We start from the raw sequence: 6879 nt of genomic DNA on the forward strand, positions 1-6879 counted from the left end.
ATCTAATCTTTCTGGGGACCGGGACTATCTCCCAGTCCAGGCACCCCCAATAAGTGCAAATTACCAAAATCCAGAGGTCTAAGAGTGAGAGGGAAAATTATGTCTGGCCAACTCTCCGCGCTACGACTCCAAGCATCAGCTCTCGAGAAAGGTCCTCACCGCCCGGGTACTGAGAAGGGGTCTCTGGGCTGCTGGTTGTTCCCCACCCCAGACCACCCGGCCCCAGGCAGGGAGTATTTTGGCGCTGGAGGATGGGAAGGGCGGGACACGCCTGGGTCTCCGCAGTCACTCAGGGCTCGGGCTGCAGGGAATCGCCCACGCGGGTCCTTGTTGCGCGCATCCAAGGGCACGCACCTCTGTGGCCAGGCAGCTCCTCGCAAAAGCATTTTCATAGCTGCCAGAGCACACACACATGGTTGTTTTTTGCCTTTTTTTTTTTCTTCCGTTACGAGCGATTTGGTAATGTCTATTCAAAGTTGCTGATCCAGAGACAAAATAGGAGTAGATAAAAGGAGATTTCAAGCGACCTCCTCGTCCCTTTCACACCAACCTGAGCCCCAGAATAGCCAAGGATCAACTCGGACAAAAGCCCTTTCCTTTTCCCTTTCAGCTTCAGAAGATTCAGTGGAAGGAGCTGACAATAAAACATATAGCTCTAGACCCATTTGATAGGATCAGGCAATTTTGTATACCTTCTAACGACGCTGTTGGATATGCCTGGGCTTCAGCCCTAGAAACGTGTCAATAATTATTTTTAAAAATCCTTGGTGTGGTAAAATAGATAGCAGTCATTTACGGCTTTTGTGTTGGGCTGGAGCGATTAATAAACTGTGTTTATTCTGTTGCGTTTAAACTTTATCTAAAGCGCACCCCCGTCCTCCTCACGCAGACAGAATTACGCCGTAATAAACATATCTTGCTCCTGACAGTTTCAATGGAAACGCTAAGGTTTATTACTCAGATCAACTTCTGATGAATAAATATGATTATGTTGCTACAGTTGTAGAGCTGCTGCGTTTTCCCTAGCAAATATACTTTTGCACCTTTTTATCTCGGCTGCAGAGGAGAAAGTGACGTTAAATACTTAAACATCTTGGAGCCGGTCTCTGGTCTATGGAAAGTCCAGCTCAAATCTACTCCTGACGGACTAATCCCCGCAGTAAAATAAATGTGATCTCTGACAGGTAAGTATTAAGGAAATTTTTATATACTGTCATCGACACTGTTGTCAGGACAATCTCACAACTTACAAACTCGTTTCCAAACGTCAGCTCTTCATCAAAATCTCCAGTCGAATTCGGAATCATAAAACCCATCAAATTCATTCCTAACAGAAGCCGAAAGTTTAAAATACAGTCAGAGCTGTTTCAACGCAAAGCTTCGTGTTAGTGCGTTTTGTACAATTTTGTTTCGCTTGGCTTCGGCGCTCAGACCACCGCAGATTTTTTTTTTTTTTTTTTTTTTTTTTTTTTTTTTTTTGTCGAATGTAAATATTTGATCCTGGATTCACCAGTGTGTTGAAAATTATTCCTAGATTTGCCTTATACAGGAAGGTTTAATTTGCATCAAAAGGTCATTAATTTCTGTTCCTGGAGCTCTACTTGGGAATTGCTATGCTCCTTTGTGCTTTTAGACAAGTGGCCTTTGCTTTGGGTGCTTTCTTTCCCCTCCCCACGCAGACATGGTTATTTTGTTGTGTGGTTTGTTGGTTAGGTTTGGGGGTTTTTTAGTTTTGTTTTTGGTTTGGTTTGTTTTTTATTTCCAGGCACAGATCTAATTTTTTTCCTTTATTCATTTTCTTTTTTTTTCGTATTAGAAAAGAAGGCAGACTGTCGGGTGCTCAGGCGTTTCTGTTTGGAGGGATGGCGACCTCCTGCTTTCTGGTTGGCACTGGAGCATGGTACTTTTGAGTGCTAACAAATGACAAACACGGATCGGCGCGGCCCCGCTGCCGGGAAGGGTGCGGGGATGGCAGATTGCCTTCTCGAAGGCGGGGCAGGGGGAGCTGGGGGGGCCGCTGTCACACCGCTTTTTTGCAAACCCCGTCTAAAATAATTCCAGGGAAGCAGGCGGTGTGCACGGAGGGGAAGGGCAGTCGCACCTCTGGGTTAAGCACACGCGGAGGGCGAGGAGCAGCAGACGCACAGCGGTGGGGTGAGACACACGATACTCTCCTCGTGGGTCGTGGGTCGTGAGACCCGCTGTGATGTGCAGCTGCTTCGGAAAACGCGGGGATGTCGGCTGCGACCCCAGGATGATGTTTCACAGTGGAGGCGGGGGGAAGGAGTATGCTTCAAAGAGAGGTTTTGGGGTCTTTTTAAATAGATAAATAAAACAGGCTATGCACCATGGGGTGGCCCAAGTATGTGCGGGATCGGACTGGAGAGCTGAGCAGGGAAAGATGGAGGGCCTCTTTCCCATGGCCAGTCGCCTTCCTTGGGATGTACTGAAATGACCTGGCTGATGGATTTGGGTGACAGTGACAGGGACACCTGGAGGGCAGGGAGAGATACCCACCCGGGATGCCAGGGGCGGGGTGGACATACCCTGGCATTGGGCTTCCTTTGGAAAGTAGCAGGTTGGCACAAAGCGGCCCAGTGTGCATGTCCCACAAGACCTACTGGTAGGTGCTACAGGAGGCAGTGAGTGAGCAGCACAATGCCCCAGAAGGAGCCAGTCCGACTTCTTCTTGTCTGCTCAGGATGATGCCACTCACCCCAGACTACCTGCTCAGGGCAGAGGGCAACCATCCCCCCTCGAAAAGCACCATTTTCCACACACACATCGTGTGTTGCACTCCTCCAGAAACTTGGTTAATCCTTCAGGTCTGGCAGGGGGGAGGTGGTAAACGTGAGGAAAAAAGAAAGGGGAAGAAAAAGGTGAAAGGAAAAAAAGCCTGAGAGGAAAGGCCCCAGCATCGCTGATGGGAAATGAGGCCTGGGTGGGCACCACAGCTTATGGAGGCCTGGCACAGCACGGCTGTGCCCATCCCAGTTGTGAGACCCTGGGGGGCAGCAGAGCTGGGACACGTGATTAAGGCTGGGGTGGTCTCGTTTTGACTGTTCACATCCCCTTTACAAAAGGCCCAGCCTGGGAGAGGGGCCGCCCTGACGGCTTCAACCATGGGATACACGCGGGGACTGCGGGGAGCCCCAGTGTGACCCTCTGGTTTTCCAGCATTCTGTCTTGAAGGTATCTACAGGTCAGAGCTGGGAACGACTAAAAAGGCTAAGAATTGGGAACAACAAGGACAATTTTTTACGCGTCAGAGCTGTTCACCGCACCCTGTGTAAGTCTGCACTTACTGTCCTCCATCTACCCCATTTCCTAAATGTGTGCATAAATGTATACATGTATATACACATGTATATAAGTACATCTGTATGTTTGTGAGTACATTTTTTAGTGTATACGGTGCCTTGTGAAGCTTGACAGATGAAACAGGCACCTAACGTTTGTTTAGGAAAATACAGACTGCGTATCTCAGCTCAAATTACATGCAGCCCGACCACTCACAAAATAATAATAATAATACCACCAATTGGGGTTTATATTATACACTAACACACACCCGACCCACCCCATCCCCCCCCACCCCACCTCCCTTCCCACCAGAAACAGCGTGTAAAAATTGTCACGACTAATCTCCAGAGGAACTTTTGCTTTCCGGAGGGGACAAGAGGACTGCAGAAAAGAGGGGAGTCAGCTCTGTCCCGGGTTGGATTACACGAGGGAGGCGGGGGTGGAGAAGAGAGACACAGAAAGGGGGAAAAGAAAAAAAAAGAGGGGGAAAAAAAAAGAAAAACAAGCAAACAAACAACAACAACAACAAAAACCAAAACAAACAAAAAAAAAAACAAGGAAGAAAACGCCAACAACAACCACCAAAAACCAGTTCCTGAATCCTCTCAAAACTCTACCACCTTCAGATCCCAGCGCGGACCCTGGCCTGGGGAAAGTAGTGTCTGGTGCTATAGGGGAAAATTAAGCCCCCAAGTCCCCAGTGCATTCCAGATCTGCAGAAGTTAAAAAGGAATCAAAGCTCATTTCCCAATTAAATGTGAGTTGTGGCCATTTCTAAATGTCCCAGTAGTTTGTCGGGGAGAGGAAATGCCTCTCGTGGACTGAACTGTGCTTTAACCTAGTCAGCTGAGGCATGAGGCTAGCTAGTACTTTTACTGATGGATGCCCAGCGTCCCGGCTTCACTCCCCAACAGGCTACCGCACAACCACAGGACGTCGCAGATGGGTTTTTCCTCAGGGCTCACACAAACTTCACCGGACCTTTACCCATCCCCTTTTTCTAAAACCCACTTTTAAAAATTACTTTTCCTCCACACGGAACGAATGAAAACCACCAAGCGTTTCCAGTCAGGCGACGGGAGAAAATTCCTCCCCGCTGCACAACTCCAGCTGCCCAGACCAGCGCAGTTTGAGCGTGTTTTGGGGCCCCCTCCGGATTACAGTTGCGCCCAGCCTGGCTGAGAAATATCTGATTGCTGTCCTTGTAATCTGTTGACACTATCACCCAGATAAACAGGCCGCAATCGATCTTTTCATTAGGTGATCAAGTAACAGAGCAGGTGAAAGAGAAGACCGATAGCATGCTTGCACTTCCCCGTCCCGGCACCCTGCCTCTGCTGCTGAAGCTAGGATGTGGGGTCGGTGCCTGCCTTACCCGCGTGGGTCACCTCTGCGAGACACGCTCATTATCTGGCGAGGGGGGCAGTGGAAATACCCACACATGTTTCTATAGGGAGAAAGGGGAAGGGAAGGGAAAGGAGGGGGGAGAGAAAATCTCGGACAAAATGAGTACTATGCGCCTCTCACTGCTCCCAAATAACGGGATGCCCAAATTGAATGAGGCCAGTGGGTGAGGCGGGGGGTAGCCTAGGGGTGGGGGAAGGTTGGGGAAGGTCTCCCCGCCAAGTGTCGCGGCTCCACACCCCTCCCTCCGCCCCGAAACCACGAGGAAAGAAGCGGCGACTTGCCTGGGGTGGCCCGGGGAGTCGGGGCCGTCGGCAGGGTGCCCGGTCCGGGAGGAGCCAGGCTGCTGCTGCTGAATCCGTCCACCTTCTCTCAGGCTTTCTGCCTCTGTCTGTATCTGTGTCTCTGTCTCTCTCTCTCTCTCTCCCCCCTCTCTCTCTCCGTGCCTTGCTCTGCCTCTTTTACTCCGCGCCTCTTCACAGTCTGGGAAGTAAAATCTAGATGATATACATACCAAGCTTGCTTTTTTTGTCCTATTTAATCTTATTCGTTTCACCTTTTCACTGACCAAAAGACAGGACCGAGAGTTTATTTGGAAAGAGAGAGAGAGGAAAGAAGCCTACTGTTGCATAGTCAATAACATCCTTTTTATCAATGCAATATACAACAGAGACGGCTTGGTCAAGGCACTCATTGAAAATCTCTTCATTATTTCGGGGCAAAATCAAGCGTTTATTCTGATCTCAGAAATGATGAAGGATTCTTCTCTCCAGGCGGCTCCCAGTCTCAGATTTCAGAGCTGACAGGGAAAGAAAGAAAATATCGTGATCACGATACATCAAAGTTAGGGGCCTTTTTTTTTTTCTCTTCACTCTTAATTAAGCAACATTACTTTACAAAAATAAATAATTACAATAAAACTTCTGTCATCTATTTCACCCCTTTTCTTCCTTCCGGCAGGTTTTTCATGCAGCTTCTAATCTGATTATAAACTTTAATGGGAGCTAGGAGCAGGGTAGGGTGTCCAGTAGAGCAGGCTGTGAGTGTTATTTTTGAAGGGCTTTTTTTTTTGTTAGGGGGTTCAGTTTCTACAGTCTGTTTCTTCTTTTTCACATGCAGTCTTTCAACCTGATTTCAGACTTCTGGCAAAGGGAAGCTGCCAGGAACGCAGGCTAGTGAGAGAGGTAGAAACCAGAAAGAAGGGGTTATTCTCTCCAACGCAGTTTTATATTAAAAATTTTAAAACCGAGAGAATTTTTTTTTTTTTTTTAAGAGGGAAGGGGGGGTTCTGAGAGGCCGCAGACAGCCTCGGCGGCCCCCCCAGGGCTCCCCCGGCCCGACGGCTCGATGCCCACTAGATGGCAGCCGGCGTCAGCGATTCCTGCTCCGCTGGGGCCGAGGCCGCACCGGGCCGCGGAGGGGAGCGGAGAGAAAGGAAAGGGAGCGACACCCCACCACCACCCCCCGCGCATCCCACGTACCTACGCGGCGTGACTCACTTTGGGAGATCAGGGGCTCTGGGGGGAGGGCATTGCGTGCTGGGCGTTTCGGGCTGTTCTGACTGCTCAAACACCCCGAAAGTAAAATTAAAGGGGAGGGGATGAACCCCCCGGGGGAAGCGCGGCGTCCTTCAGGGCCGCGGGTGGGCGTGTCAGGTGAGGAATGAGGGGTGAGGGAGAAGGGACAGGCGGCAAAAATAGCCCAAGGTGAGATGAGAGCACATATGGGGATGTGAATATGTGCGTGGACGCTCACGCACGTGTGTATGCAAGGGTGCACCCACAAGTGCGCCGCTTCCTCCATGCAGCGCGAGTGTTTTCTTCTCCATCATTTAACCCCCTAGACTGGCTCTTGCAATGCGAAAGCAGGAGAAAAATCCCGGCTTCCGACGTGGAGGTTGAAAAAAACCAAAAAAACCTCACACTAACTTTTCATGGGGAGCTCCTTTTAATTCCCCCTTTCTACCTATCGCCATGCATCGTCCTCTGGTCAAGGGTGTGGTGGGGGGGGGGGGGGGGGGGTAGAAGGACCGTAGACGACCCATACTAATCAGATCTCAAAGTAAATAGCAGCACAGGGAGATCTCAATGTAAATTGTGTTTGTCAGAAGAATCCCCGTTCCCTCTCCTTGCCCTCCCTCCCCCCCTCTCTCCTCCCCTCCCTTCCCCATCC

The 6879-nt window shown here is 49.9% G+C and overlaps 1 long non-coding RNA gene across 1 annotated transcript in view; it reads right to left on the minus strand.

Annotated features, from left to right (window-relative positions):
- Window positions 1–5418: 5418 nt before the first annotated feature.
- The window catches only part of LOC113953581, a 2977-nt gene continuing 1516 nt past the window's right edge, over window positions 5419–6879 (minus strand). Inside the window, exon 2 of the long non-coding RNA XR_003529929.1 lies at window positions 5419–5506. This is a non-coding gene — a long non-coding RNA (uncharacterized LOC113953581). The remainder of the gene's footprint in view (window positions 5507–6879) is intronic.

The sequence above is a fragment of the Corapipo altera genome, unplaced genomic scaffold (genome assembly GCF_003945725.1).
Source record: "Corapipo altera isolate COAL_440 unplaced genomic scaffold, ASM394572v1 61281, whole genome shotgun sequence".
Lineage (NCBI taxonomy): Eukaryota > Metazoa > Chordata > Aves > Passeriformes > Pipridae > Corapipo > Corapipo altera.